The sequence below is a fragment of the Lepus europaeus genome, chromosome 8 (genome assembly GCF_033115175.1).
Source record: "Lepus europaeus isolate LE1 chromosome 8, mLepTim1.pri, whole genome shotgun sequence".
In the NCBI taxonomy this organism is placed as follows: Eukaryota; Metazoa; Chordata; class Mammalia; order Lagomorpha; family Leporidae; genus Lepus; species Lepus europaeus.
In genome coordinates, this window is record NC_084834.1 from 15,005,357 (window position 1) to 15,020,761 (window position 15,405).

Sequence of the window (15,405 nt, forward strand, 5' to 3'; positions counted from 1 at the left end):
TTTTGGTAGTAGAATTAAGACCATTCACATTCAGTGTGATTACTGTTAAGTACTGTCTTTTCTCATTCATGTTTCCTAAAGGAGCTGTTTATGTATTTTGAACTTTGTGTGTAGGTTACTCTACATTCGCTTTTTTTGGTAGTGAAGTTCTTGTTTTTGTATTTCTGTGTGCAGCACATCTTTGAGCAAGTGTTGTAGGGCTGGATGCATGGTTACAAATCCTTTCAGTTTCTGTTTGTCTTGGAAGATCTTTATTTCCCCTTCATTCATAAATGATAGCTTTGCAGGGTATAGTATTCTAGGTTGGCATTGTTTGTCTTTTAAAACTTGAAATATATCATGCCATTGTCTCCTTGCCTGTAGTGTTTGTGATGAGAAGTCTGGGGTGAGTCTGATTAACTTACCCCTGAATGTGATCTGTCGTTTTTCTCTGGCACATTTTAGGATTTGTTCTTTGTGTGTCACTGAGCTGAGTGTTGCCACAATGTGTCATGGTGAATTTCTCTTCTGGTCTACCCTGTTTGGAGTCCTGGCTATCTTTGAATTTGCCTGTTGTTATCCAGTTGCCTTTGTTTGAAGTTTTCTGATGTTATTTCATTGAAAACACCTTCCAATCCATTCTCTCTTTCCACCCCCTCAGGGACTCCTATTAACTGAACATTACACCGTTTGATTGAATCTTGTAGGTCTCCGACCATATTTTTTTAATTTTTTCATTTCTTCTTCCTGCGTTTGAACTGACTGTATTATTTCTGGAAGTTTGTCTTCGAATTCTGATATTCGGTCTTCTATTTCATCTGTTTGATTTCCGGGGGAATCCACGGTGTTTTTATATGGTCAATTGAGTTTTTCATTTCCAGTATTTCATTCTGGCTTCTCTTTAGGATCTCTAATCCTTGGGCTTGTTTTTCATTCCACTCTCGACACTGTTTCTCATTATTTCTAAGTAATCTTATTATTAATTTTCTGAATTCTTTTTCTGGCATGGTTTAAAATTCTTCTTCTTCAGCCTCTGTTATGGTTGGTTTAGCCTGCTCCATTGGCAAGTTTATGTGTTCTTCTATCTTCTTGTTGTGGGTTTTTGTTTTGTTTTTTGGCATTCCGTCTGGGTGGTTTTTCAGGTTGATTTCCCTCTGCTGTGGGCTGCTGAGTCTGTACCAATATCCAGTGTAAGCAGGCTGCTCTGCTTCTAGAGTTTGCTTATTTATGTTTTGCTTATTTATTTATTTTTTGTAACTTGTGTGGGCTGGTGTCAGGGCTTTCAGGTGCCAATCTCTGCCCCTTGGGGGCTGGTTTCCTTGTTCCTATGTTCGCCCTTATGTGTCTGTGCCTGGGGTTCGTTGGTCAGCCACTCTCACTGCACCTCCTGCGTGAGGAGTGTCAAGTAGCTCCAGACCACCTTTGGACTCTGCCCCTGCTGCTTCCTCCTCCGAAGCAGAGGCCAGCCTCCTTTAAGCCCGAATGTAAACAAACAGGATGGCTGCACTCTGCCTGCTGCAGCTCTGATTGTGGGTGGGGCGGCTCCTAAGGATCCTTGCGTTTTCGATCCTTCAGTGCATCCCCCTGGATCCTGCCCTCTTCCTGTGGGTGCTATTTAATTTTTTTTCTTTCTGGAAACTTGAGTAGACTGGTGTCAGGGCTATGAGCTGCCCTCCCTCGCTGCCTGCCCCTGCGCAAGGAGTGCAGTGTCCCTCCACTCCACCTTTGGGCCCCACCTCCGAAGGTTAGTGTGGAGGCAGAGGCAGTTCTCCTTTAAGCCCATATGTAAACAAACAAGATGGCTGCTCCCCGCCCGCTGCAGCTCCGATTTGGGGGAGGGATCCTGGATCCTGAATCGGGTTGTGCATCATATTGTTCTTTCGTGGCTCCCACTGGGACATGGAGAGAGCACTTTCTGAATTACTGGATGTCGGAGGCCACCTGACAAACCACACAGAGACACGCAGCAGTCAGTCAATTCATCACCACGTTTATTGCCTCGTCGCGTTCCAAGCCAAAGTAGGGGGCCCGGTGATGAGGGACTGGAGGCAGTCTCCCTAAGGAAACCCTTCAGTCTCTAGCCACGAGCACCAAGAAACACAAGGGTATATACCCCAGGCCCCATACAGATAACATTCATTGTGTGCAATCATGCATAGCACAGGAACGAAACAAGTTTACAAGGTAGCAAAGATCAGGGTACAAGCTCTGCAGATAGAGCAAAGAACATCATAAACCTTCATCAGAAGTCACATCCTGCCTGCAGGAATGTGGGATGAAAAATCTTGTGCCTACAGAACAAAAGTACAGGAAACAGGATTAGATAAGGGACAGCGTCAGCCTGCTGCATCTCATGTCGGGCCAGGGCCACTAGCCCCGACAACTGGATCCTTTCTTTTCATCTGTGACTGTTGTCTCATTTTCTCCAAGTGGAAGGGAAATTCTTTAAACTCACATGATTGCCAAGGACATAAACAAACCTCTAAGAATGATTTTCAACTTGCCAGTTGTTTTTCTCTCAAAACATGACAACATCTCCCCATTTTCTCCTAATTTGAATTTTTATAGACTTAGCCTTATTATGTCTCAGAAAACTTGTGAACATCCACATTATGAGAATGTGTTGTTTGGGTTGGAGATCACTTGTGTTCCTGCTTTCTGACATGGAGTTGGATCTGCATCTGAAAATCTACTTAGGCAACTTTTGTTTTTTCTTCCACAGGAAGTATGATAGTCTCACTGGAGTCAGACCCAGAATCAGGCATGGTGACTGACTAGAGCCTTTCAGTGGCAAATGATACCATGCCTCAGCTCAGTAGGGGTCCATATGTTTTATGTCTTCTGATCTATGAGATGCTGAAAATTTCATGTGGCATAAGTTCTGAGAACTCCTCTTCAATATGGCTACCATGCTTTCAGGCTAATGCTGAGAGCTACTTTTCCCAGAATGTTTGGCTATGTTTTCTTAATGTTCCTGAAACCTTTAGTTTCTGCCACGGAAGGATGTATTTCCTCGATAGAGATTTGCCCATGTGACACCTGTACAAGACCATCATGTGGAAGCACATCTTCTCTCACTGGCCACAGTTGCACATTCTATGGGCACTTTGCAAGTTACCAGAAACTTTGGGATTTTCTATCTTTACCCTTTGCTATATCCTAAGGTCATCTGATGCTTTGTTCTCAGCTGCTGTTCAAATACAAAAAAAAATCTTGAAGAAATTTAAAATAAGAATTGTATTTTTCAAAACAACTCTCCTATCTATCTGTTTTGTTCTCTTTTTTTTTTTTTTTTTTGACAGGCAGAGTGGACAGCGAGAGAAAGAGACAGAGAGAAAGGTCTTCCTTTTGCCGTTGGTTCACCCTCCAATGGCCACCGCGGTAGGCGCGCTGTGGCCGGCGCACCGCGCTGATCCGATGGCAGGAGCCAGGTGCTTCTCCTGGTCTCCCATGGGGTGCAGGGCCCAAGCACTTGGGCCATCCTCCACTGCACTCCCTGGCCACAGCAGAGAGCTGGCCTGGAAGAGGGGCAACCGGGACAGGATTGGTGCCCCGACCGGGACTAGAACCCGGTGTGCCGGCGCCGCAAGGCGGAGGATTAGCCTATTGAGCTGCGGCGCCGGCCTCTGTTTTGTTCTCATGCGTTTTCCTTTACTTCTCTTTTGGGGGTACCATAAAGTTCATGACAATCATCATTATGAATTAAACATGGTGGGGTGTAAAATAATTTATTTTAAACCATGTGCATATTGATATGGGCCTGTTTTCTGAAAACACCATTAGACAGCCTTAGTTCTTTTCATCAACAGAATAAGTAACACCACAATGGAAATCCAATCAGTGTCAAGGTGTGTGACTGACCATGATCTTCAGCCCAAATCTAGAGTGGAACCACACTTTCCTTTTGCACTTTATCTTCTTAGTTACTGAAAAGCACTTTGGTGTATTTCCTTAGGATTTCTTCTTACTTCCATACAGTTTCTTTAAGTTTACACAAAGAATCCATTTTCAAAATATTCATGTGACCACTAACTTGACTTGGTCTCTTCAGTTGTTATCCAGGAAGGATGGAATTGCTCAGCAGAGATTGTCCTTGAGGGCTCTAATCTAAGGCAAAGCTTTTGTTTCATGTTGTTCTCTGTGTGGCTCCCAGCAGAACACGGAATGGGCACTTTCCAAGTTACCGTATCCTTTCCTTTTGTCTATACCTGGCTTTTTCTTTATTGAGGGGTGTTTGCAATTGTTAAGTCACAAATGATATTTAAGGATAGAAATAAGGAATCTAAGGATATATTTGAAATTGGCATTTTTGTTGCTGAATCATTAAATCTATGAGCCACTTTCTCATTGTACCTCTCTTTATAAACCTATGTTTCTCTTGTGTCAGAAAACTCATGAAAATCCACATTATGAGCATATATTTCTATGGGTTCAAATAATGTTTTCCTGTTGTCAGTTGATAAAATGATTGCATTCTGCAAATATCCTAAGAAAACTTTTGATTTACCTTCCACAGGTGATTTAATGCTACCCTGGAGTGTGCACCAGTGTAAGGTATGATGACCGAGTAAAAACATTTTGCAATGGCAGCTGAAGCCTTCTGTCCTCTGCATTCTGAGTTACTAAAGAGCTGAGTTAGTGTCAGTCCTTAGTATTTTTCTTCATTTCTATGCACTTCCTTTAACCTAACACTAGGGGCTACTTTTCAAAAATATCTGTTTGAGTTTTCTCACTTTGCTTGAAAACCTTAGTTTCCTCACAGGAAGGAATACTTTAGTAGAGAATTGTCATTGAGGTATCTAAACTAAGACTAGTGTTTTGCTTCATGTTTTTCTATCATTTGTTTGCTGGAGTACACTGAGTGGGAATTTTCCAACTTGCCAGTTTCTTTCATTTTTTTCCATCCTTTTCCTTTGGCTTTACCAAGGGGTAGTGTAGCGGTCAGTACACAATGTATTCAAAGACAAAAATTAAACAATGTAAGAAGGAAGTTAGCATGAGGACTTGTTTTGCTCCCCCAAATTGTTAAACCTGTGCATCAAGTTCTCATCCATTGTATTTACATAAACTTACCTCTTAGAAGTCTCATGAAGTCCACATCATGGGTGCATTATGTTTCAGTATATTTTTTCTTTTACTGTTGCTCCATGTTGAAATGAATATGTTGTCTTCAAATATACTAAGACAACCCCTGGTTTTTCTTCAACATAAGAAATTTCTCCCACCACTCCAAACCAGAACAGTGTCATGTATATTCACTGACCAAAATCCTCCAGTGGTAGAAGATGAGAAGTCTGACCTTCTATGGGACCACCCGTGTCTACTGTACTCTGTCTTCTGAGTTACTGGAGAGCACAGTTGACATGATTCCTTAGGATATTTTTTCCCGATAAACTTCATTTCACCTCACAGTATGAACTAAGCTTTCTAGAATGCTTGCACATGTTTTCTAATGTTGTTTGACATCTTCAGTTTCTGTGCATGAAGAATGGACGGAATTCCTGGGTAGAGAATTGCCCAAGAGGCACCTAAAATCAGAAAAGTGTTTTGCATTGTTATTCTATTGTTGTCTCAAAGTTGCACGCTGCATGGACACTTTTCATGTTACCAGATAGTATCAGTATCTCCTTATGCCTTTGCCATAATGCAGGGTAATTTCAGTGCTTTCTACACAAATAGTGTTCAAAGGTAAAAATAAGACACCTAAAAATGAATCCAGAACATATATTTTCCTTAGCCTTTCTACATGAAGTCTCAGAAACCTCATGAAAATCCCCATTGTAAGTGTAGGATGCTGGTATTTAAAGTAGTTTGTTATTACTATCTGATACTGAGATGAGTCTGTCTTATGAAAATATTTTAAGACAGCTTTAGTTTTTTCTGCAATGGAATGAATGACACTCCAGGGGAATCCCATTCGGTGTCAAATATGGTGACTGACAAAAATCTTCCACGGGGAGAGGATACCAGGCCTAACCTTGCAGTGGGCCTACTGATGTTTTCTCTCCTCTTTTTCTTACTTATTATGAGTATAGCTGGCCTGATTCCTTAGGGTTTTCTCTATTTCTTTTAAAGATTTTTAAAATTTATTTATTTGCGAGGTAGAATTACAGACAGTGAGAGAGAGACAGAGAAAGGTCTTCCATCTGCTGGTTCACTCCCCAAATGACCACAATAGCCAGAGTTGCACCGGTCCAAAGACAGCAGACAAGAGCTTCTTCCAGGCCTTCCACATGGGTGCAGGGGCTGGAGCACTTGGGCCAACTTCTACTGCTTTCCCAGGCCATGGTGGAGAGCTGGACCAGAAGAGAAGCAACTGCGACTAGAACCGGTACCTATATGAGATGCTGGCACTGCAGGTGGAGGATTAACCTACTGTGCCAAAGCACCAGTATTTTATCTTTCTGGACAAATCTTTTAACTTTACACTAAGAACTATTGTGCAGAAATGTTTGTAGAAGTTTTCTAACTTGGCTTGGACTCTTCAGATCCTGTGCAGGAAGCATGGAGTTCCTTGCCAGGGAATTTCCCGTGGAGCAATTCACCTCATCTACTCCATTTTTTTATTCCTCCTATTCTATCCTTGACTCCTAGAGAAACACCAAATGGGCACTTTCCAAGTTACCAGACCTTTGATTTTTATCATAAATCTTTTTGTCTTCTGAAAGAGTAGTTGTGATTGTTAAGATACAAATAATAGTCAAGGATAAAAGGGGAAAAAAAAACCTAAGAATGAATTTAAACAAGAATTTTGTTCTAAAATTGTTAAACTATGGGCTTTTTCATTATCCATATTTTAAGAAACTGATTTTAATGATGTATCAGAAAACTCATTCAAGTCCACAATAGGAGCCAATTTTCTTGGATTTCAAATTTATTTTGCTGCCATCAGATGTTGAGATGGGTCTGTTGTCTGAAATATCTTGACAACTTTTGTTTGTCATTCTGCAGGTGCTGTAATGCTACCGCTGCTGTTGACACAATACCAGGTAGGGTGAATGGCCAAAATCTCGAAATGGCACAGGATGCCACGCCTGAGCCTAGATGGGCCCACCTATGTCCTCTGTCCTCTGCATTCCAAGTGGCTGGAAAGCTGAGTTAGGATCTCTTCTCCTTAAGATTTTCTTTTCTTTTCTCTGTATTTTACTTAACGTAAGACTAAGGACTACTATTTCAAAATGTTTGTTTTAAACTTTGCTTGAAATATCTTCAGTTTCTTCCCCTGGTGGGTGAAGTTCCTTGGTAGAGAATTGCCCATGAGGCCCATAAACTAAGACTACATAGTCTTCATGTTTTCCTCACACTTGTTTGAAGCACAACACTGAATTCACATTTTCCAAGCTACAAGTTTGTTTCATTTTTTTCTTATCCTTCATTAAATGTAGTTCTAATGCTGCAACACAATTTGGTATTCAAAGACAAAAACTAAAATATAAGAATCAAGGTACAACAGGAAGTTGTTTTGGTCCAAAAGAACAATTACTCTAGGTGTCAATTTGCTCATCAATGGTATCTTTTCATAAGCTTATCTCTAAGCTGTCTCAGAAACCTCCTGAACTCCACACCATGAGTGTATCATGCTCTCACCTAACATTATTTTTCCTGCTCCCTGGTGTTTCTTCAGCAGAACAAATTACCCTGCTACTGCAGACCAGACCAGTGTCCAGTATAATGACTGAGCGAATTCTCCAGCAGGAGAGGATGCCAAGCCTGAGCTTGGTATGGGCCCACCCAGTGCACTGTCCTCTGACTTCTGAGTTACAGAAGAGCACAGTTACCATGACTCCTTAGGATTTTTTTCCCCATGCACTTCATTTAACCTCACAGTAAGCACTGCTTGCACAAGTTTTCTATTTTTGCTTGACACATTCAGTTTCTGTCCAAGAATGGATGGAATTCCTGTGTAGAGAATTGCCCAAGAGGCACCTACAACAATGGACACTTTCTTTTTCTTTTTCTTTTTTTTTTTTTGACAGGCAGAGTGGACAGTGAGAGAGAGAGACAGAGAGAAAGGTCTTCCTTTTGCCATTTACCCTCCAATGGCCACCACAGCCGGCACATTGCGCTGATCCGAAGCCAGGAGCCAGGTGCTTCTCCTGGTCTCCCATGCAGGTGCAGGGCCTAAGCACTTGGACCATCCTCCACTGCACTCGCGGGGCATAGCAGAGAGCAGGCCTGGAAGAGGGCAACTGGGCCAGAATCTGGTGCCCCGACAGGGACTAGAACCCGGTGTGCCGGCGCCACAGGGCCGAGGATTAGCCTATTGAGCCACGGCGCCGGCCAATGGACACTTTCCAAGCTACCAGGTCCTTTCAGTTTACCTGCCCTTATTCTTTTGCATTATCAGGGGTTAATTCCAATGCTTTGTACACAAAGAGCATTCAAAGATAAAGGTGAATCTTCTAAAAATGAAGAGTAGGGATTTGTTGGGTTCAGAAAGTATAATATCTATGGTTTTTCCTAACACATATTTTCCTTAAATTGTCTGCATGAAGTCTCAGAAACCTCATGAAAATACTCCTTTATGAGTGTGTGACACTTGGCTTTAAAGTACTTTTTTTGCCACTCTCTCTCTCATACTGAGTTTACTTTATGAATATGTCCTAAGAAAACTTAGGTTTTATCTTCAGTGAAATAAATAATGCCACTCCTGGAATCTGACCCCATGTCAAGTATGGCAATTGACTGGAATCCTGCATTGGAAGAGGATTCCAGGGCACAGCTGTGTCCTCTGTCCACTCAGTTACTCAAGAGCTCCATTGGCATGATTTCTTAGGGCTTCCTCTTAACTTCTCCACAGTAGTACCAGCAAGCACTCTGCAAACCTAGGTTATTATTGGGAAAAGGCAATTTTTTTACAGGGTGAAGTTTGGTTCATAACCTGGAGACATGTATTATCAGTTCCTTCTCGTGTGTGTCTTTTCTTGGTTTAATGATGTTTACCTCATGTCTTAGGTGAAATCTTTAGGGGCAGTTCTTTAATCAGGAATTAGGATATCTCCAGAATCTGAGAATATTATTTCACTTTTTATTTCAACAGAAATGGAACCATCTCTTCATATCTGGTGCTTTGGAACAACAGTAATCGACCCTATAAAGCAGAGCTGCAAAACTCACATCTAGTAGGGGGCCGCCCAACTCTCTGAAATGTATCATTTTACTTCATTCAATGGTAGCACATTCACAGCTGAACATCACTAATTTTCCTACACTCTAACGTGCAGCTAAGAGTGTTTTTAGAAAAAAAATTGACAGATATTTCTTTCTGTCCAGAAATAAACAAATTGGCTCGTAACTGACTTCAAAGGAGTCATGTTTTCTGACTGTGCGGAAATCATGTTGTACACTTCACACTTCGCAATCTTATTCAAAAAGGAATATATAATGATCTGATTCCAAAATTTCAGCTCAACCCATTTCAGTCTTTAATTTCCAATTCCATTGTTCAAAGGGACATGCAACAGTTACTATAAAATCAGTATTTAAGGATACAGTGAAATATATAAAAACAGAATGAAATATGAGCTGATACTGGCACAAAAAATTTAAACCCACACATAATTTTCTTCATGGTAGCATTTTCATACATTTTTTCATCATGAAGTCACAGAAAGTTCATGAAAGCTCATATTCTAAAATCTCATTAAAATTTGATGAAGATGCATACCATAAAATCCTTTGAATGGATTTAAAATTGTGTCCATACTAAATCACATTTTAATTCTACCTTTATTTTTTTGAGGTTTGTAAAGATTTATTTATTTACTTGAAAGTCAGAGTTACACAAAGAGAGGGGAAGCAGAGAGAGTTCTTCCATCTGGTGGTTTGCTCCCCAATTGGCTGCAATGGCCGGAGCTGTGCTGATCTGAAGCCAGGAGCCAGGAGCTTTTCCTGTGTCTCCCACGCAGGTGCAGGGGCCCAAGCACTTGGGCCATCTTCTACTGCTTTCCCAGGCCATAGTGGAGAGCCAGATCAAAAGTGGAGCAGCCAGGTCTTGAACTGGTGCCCATTTGGGATGCTGGCACTTCAGGCCAGGGTGCTAACCCATTGCGTCACAGTGCCAGTCCCTATGTTTTTTTGAGTTTTATGTTCTCATTTTTCATTTTGAGGGGCTTTTGTTCTTTTTTTATCTTTTTATTTTTTGTTTTGTAATTTTAAATTTTTTTCCTATTTTGACATTTATGTTTTTATACCATTTATGAAATGGTTTATGCCTCCTGGACAAATAACTATTTTCAATATTCTGGATATCCTGAAGATGATGTTCATTATACCATATATTACTTTTATAAGAATCTTCAGAAAATCATACATTAATAATTAAATATTATAACTTGAAGGCATAAAGAAAATAAGTGATTCTCAGTTCCCACTCACTTTTAAAAAAAGAGTAAGCTCAGTTACCTGACTGTAGAATGCCATGATCAAACTCCACTAATTTGTTATGTAGGAAAATTTGGCATTATACTATGTCCAGAGCAAAACGTGAATCATAGCATCTTTCCATATATGTCTTCTAGATTTTAATTCCTATCATATTTTCATCAATGAGAAGTCACTTAAGAAAAATTCAGTAACACAGTCCTTTGAATGATGCCCATAAACCTTCAATATACAAATCACATTCCAGAACTCAAGGGAAATTTTAAGACCATCTGAACTACATCAACAATTTTGTAAGCAAAATCATCTGAAATATTCTTAAATCACCATAAATTCTCTCTCTGATTTAGTGCATCCAGCAGCGGGAATGGACCTAGTAAAGGTGGTAAGTTGGCTTTGGGGTTGATGCTTTTTAAAATGATTGGCTAAAGTATAGGGCCTGAGCTGCTAGGGTGTATGTGGCAAACTGCAGGGTTTCGGGATGTTATCAAGCACCTTAACTGCCTGAAAAGACACCTGGAACTTTAGGTATTTCCCTGCTATCTGCTGATTGGCTGTTGCTAGGGGAGTTTATCGCAAGGGAAGTTTATTGTCCTCTTTTCAGGAGCTTTTGGCTTAGGGTTCAGGCCTGAGTTACAAGATGGAGGCCTACTCTAAAATAGCTGCACCTTGATCCAGGCTCCGGTCTCTCGTTGTAAATCTCTATTGTTTTAAACATATTCTACTGATGGCCCATATCAGTGAATCTGTAAATCCAGTGAATGATGTGAAATCTTTTTCTCACACGCAGAGCTCATTACTTTGCTTAGTATATAGAAGACATACCCAGTGATCTGTCCACTTCTATCTTTGTTCACCTAAAGAATTACGCCATGACTTCTTGGCTTCGATAGTCATTTGTACATGATTATGGCTTTGAGGGAGGCCCAGCTCAGTTGGGTAGTTCTTCTGGTCTCACTGAGTCACTCGGGGGCCAGAAGACAACTGTGTATTTCTCAACTTCCTTTGATCGCTACATAGCCATATACCGGGGGAGGAGACTGGAAATCTTTTCTTACACAAATTTCATAAAGTTTTCCTATATTGCAGCTCCATCTGATTATTCCCTATTTTAGATAAACACTTGGACCCACTAGGCCTTGGCTTCTATATTTTCTCCACTACCAGGAATTACACTGGTGCTTTCAGTATTCTCTGGAAAATTTTAAATTCTGTGGTAAATGATCATGTTTTGTGGTAGTTATAGTCTGCTTAATGCCCACTAAAATGTACAGGCAGCTCTTCATATCCTGTGGTTTCAGCCAAATCCAGAAAGAAAATATAAGATGCAAAGTTTCTCATTATCATTATTCTCTGAAGTATAAGTTCCATTCCTTACAGAACATTTAATTTGTAGGAGGTAGTGTAGGAGATGTAGAGGTCACTTAAAAGGATATTTGAGGGTGGCATAAATTATATGCAAATACAGTTCTACTTGATATTGGGGTAGGGGCATCTATGGATTTTGTTATCTTTTGGGATCATGGAATCAATTCCCCACAGATGCTGAGCAAGAACTATCTATGGGGGAATGAAGATGTGCATATTTCTTGGAATAAAAGGATTTCATATGTGTTGGTAATATCTTTACATTTGAAAATTGGAGAGATAAAAGAGCACATATGGGATTTCAGAGGGTAGCAGTAAGACATCCTCTTGATGCATGATGTTTTAGATTAATTGCAGCATTATTTTGAAGTTCTGAAATACATGAAGCATTTCCATTCATGATGCTAAAGTGGAGGATACTAATGGGATCTCTTCTCATTAGAGATGATGGCATGGTTGTGTGAAAAATCTTTGAGACATCAACAATTGCTGTATAAAAGGGACAAAAATATATGCCTTCACAATGCATCTAGGTTTTGAATCAGGAAAGAAATACCCTAAAGTCAATCCTTCCAGTTGCAAAAGAAGGGACACAAAAGGAGGTAAAGAAAATCTGAGATTCAAGGAATTTGTCAATTGCAACTCATGGGCACGATTCTTGCTATAGGGAAATAGTTAATAGTTTTCTCTCAGCGCTCACACAATAGAGACTTGAGGAAAGTAACTTACATCTTCAGTTTGGAGAAAGATCATAGGGCCTGAACAACTGTAAAAGGGCACAACTCTTGAACTGACTTACAATGACTAGAAGGCAATGAGGTTTTCAGTTTATCATCTTTACGGTAGCTGTGAGAAAGATAGTATAATCAGCAGTCTATGCTTAGTGATGTGATAAGATTAAACATTTCCATCAACAAAATAAAGGCCCTTGGGATGAATTATGTTATTCCGGAAAGAAAACATACCCATGCTACCAGTATACATGTATACATGAATCCATGTATACAAGGTTTACTCATGAGCATATATCTTAAAAAAAACAAAAACAAAACTGTGCATGGATTTCAAAATTATTTGCCCCAAGGAATTCATTTCCATGAGCTTTTTGAAGTACCCTTGTATTTACACAAACACATTCATTCACTTCATATCCACAAAAGCAATGTGTTAGAATTTGTGGAATGGATGATATATTAGTGAAAATACAACGTCTTTACAAAGCAGTGGGCAATGTCTTGGATATTTTTCTTCAGCTCCTTCCATGCTTGGCAAATGAGCCAGTATTCTGAAGATCTGTAGTAGATAGTGACCCTCTTTTCTATTTTGTGTTTTGTGTTTTACTTGTCTGCAGCCCGGGTGATGGTAGGAAGAAATGATTTTGCCTTAGCTTTAGGCCACAGTGTCAATTCTTAGTTTGGTTGGCTGAGGCCTTTGAAAGAATGAAAGCATTCCTTGTACAATTCAGTTAAATAAAAATGCTACTAGAAAACTGTAAGATTTTTAATTTTCAACATGGAAAATGAGATTATGAATATCTTACATGAATGGTAAAGGTATAAAACTAGTTGAGAAAAAATAGCAATGACTTTGGAAAATGGTTGCTTCTGTGGAGGGAAGAAAGAGAACGAAGTACAGTAATATGAGACCTCAGGCATATGACCACTATTTAAAAGGAAGATTTAAAAATATTAACACTGTGCTATATGCTTCAGTTTATTTTTATCAAATAAAATATTATAGGTAATAAATACAAAATTCTTTTGCATGTATATGTGACATGGAGCTAATGCATGTATTTATGTACAAAATTGTGTGTACAAAAATGCATGGGAGGGCCCAGCATTGTGCTGCAGCAGGTTAGGCTGTCATCGGTGAGGCTGACATCCCTAACGGGCACAGATTCCTATCCCAGCTGCTCCACTTCTGATCCAGCTCCCTGCTGCTACACCTGGGAAAGCAGCAGTGGATGACCAAACTACTTGGCCCCTGCCACATGGGTGGGAGACCCCAATGAAGCTCCTGGCTTTGTCCTGGCCCAGCCCTGGCTGTTGCTGTCATTTGGGGTGTGAATCAGAAGATGGAAGATCTCTCTGACTCTCCCTCTCTCTAACTCTGCCTTTCAGACAAAGAGAGACATTTTTTGAACATGCATGGAAAATGGAATTAAAAGAAGAGTCTGTTAGGTCCAGTGTTGTGGCTCAGTGGGTTAAGCTGCCGCTTGAGATGCCAGCATACAATATGGCAGCACACCTTTGAATCCCAGATGCTCTGCTTCTGGTCCAGCTACCTCCTTGTACACCTGGAAAACAGAAGATGACCCAAGTATTCGGGACCTTGTAATCTATTGTGGGGGAACTGGAAGGAGTTTCAGGGTCTTGGCTTTGGCCTTATCCAGCTCCAACCATGGTGGCCATTTAAGGAGTGATACAGCAGGTTGAAGATCTCTTTTGTTGTCTCTTCCTCCATCACTCTGCTTTTCAAGCAAATAAAATAAATCTTGTAAAATTATGTTTAGTTTGGTAGACATTTTTTGAAAACATTCAGGTCTCTCATCATACATGATTCCCATGTGCTGATGGAAGACTTCCTGAATCAATGTATAAAAAGTTATTCATTACTTACTAAACAAGTGAATAGAGGAATTTCTATCATTCAGCAGTGCTGGCCTTTTCTATGACATATATGTATGTGAGTTCTCCATATTGACATGTGATCTTGGTGAACTCGGCGGTTTTGATGTATAGTAGTGTTCCATGCTACGAGTAGTGCATTCTTCTCACACCTACCTATCCATCTGAGCCCAAATTCCTAGGGGTTTTAGGTTTCAAAGGAACAGTTTATTAGCTTCCAAGGGAATGAACTTTTCAAAATCAACTCCATTCCTTTTTTTGTATGGGTTATTTGCATTCCGCTTTTGTAGTTTTTTGCTTTAATGTTTTAATGTCCATTGAGTTCAGCTTCCTGTACTAAGTGGTTAACACATCAACATTTTTTAAAGATTTATTTATTTACTTGAAAGTCAGAGCTTCAGGGGTGGGGCAGGGGGGAGATATTTTCCCTCCACCGTTCTCTCCCCAGATGGCTGCAATAGTCAGGGTTTGGCCAGGCAGGAGCCAAGAGCCAGAAACTTCACCTGGGTCTCCCATGTGGGCAACAGGGACCTAAACACTTGGGCCATCTTCTGCTTTCCCAGGCCACTCACTAGTAGGGAACTGGGTCAAAAGTGGAGCACCCAAATGGAATACCAGCTTTGCAGACAGTGGCTTTACCCAGTATGCCATACCACCAGCCTCATTTATGTTTGATGTATGTATTTAGAATGATTGATAAACTTCAGGTACTTTCACTGCATCTCACGTGTTTCAGCATATTTTAAGTATTTTGACCGTCACTTACCTATTACATGTGATTAGTATTCTGTCATTCCAGGCTCTTCTGCAGAGGGAACTTTTACAAAGTCTCTCTGGATTTCGCCTTTAGCTTTCATGGTTTTCAGCTGCTTTGACTTAGTGTCTCAGTCCACCACAATAAAGCAGTGAGTTCAGAAAGGTAGGAAAGAGTTTCATTCTGCATGAAGAATGAGATACCACAATGTCATTGACAGCACTTCAAGGCCAAGGTCCACAGCCCCAGCCACCATTTTAACCTCAGGCATTCCCCCTTCAGGTCACTGTC

The 15,405-nt window shown here is 40.4% G+C and overlaps 1 long non-coding RNA gene across 1 annotated transcript; it reads left to right on the forward strand.

The window, feature by feature from the left end:
• Nucleotides 1–4,494: 4,494 nt before the first annotated feature.
• On the forward strand, nt 4,495–9,278 carry LOC133765481 (uncharacterized). The gene is made up of 3 exons (XR_009866599.1): nt 4,495–4,533; nt 6,931–6,968; nt 9,020–9,278. It is a non-coding gene; the product is annotated as an uncharacterized LOC133765481 (long non-coding RNA).
• The last annotated feature ends 6,127 nt before the right edge of the window (nt 9,279–15,405 follow it).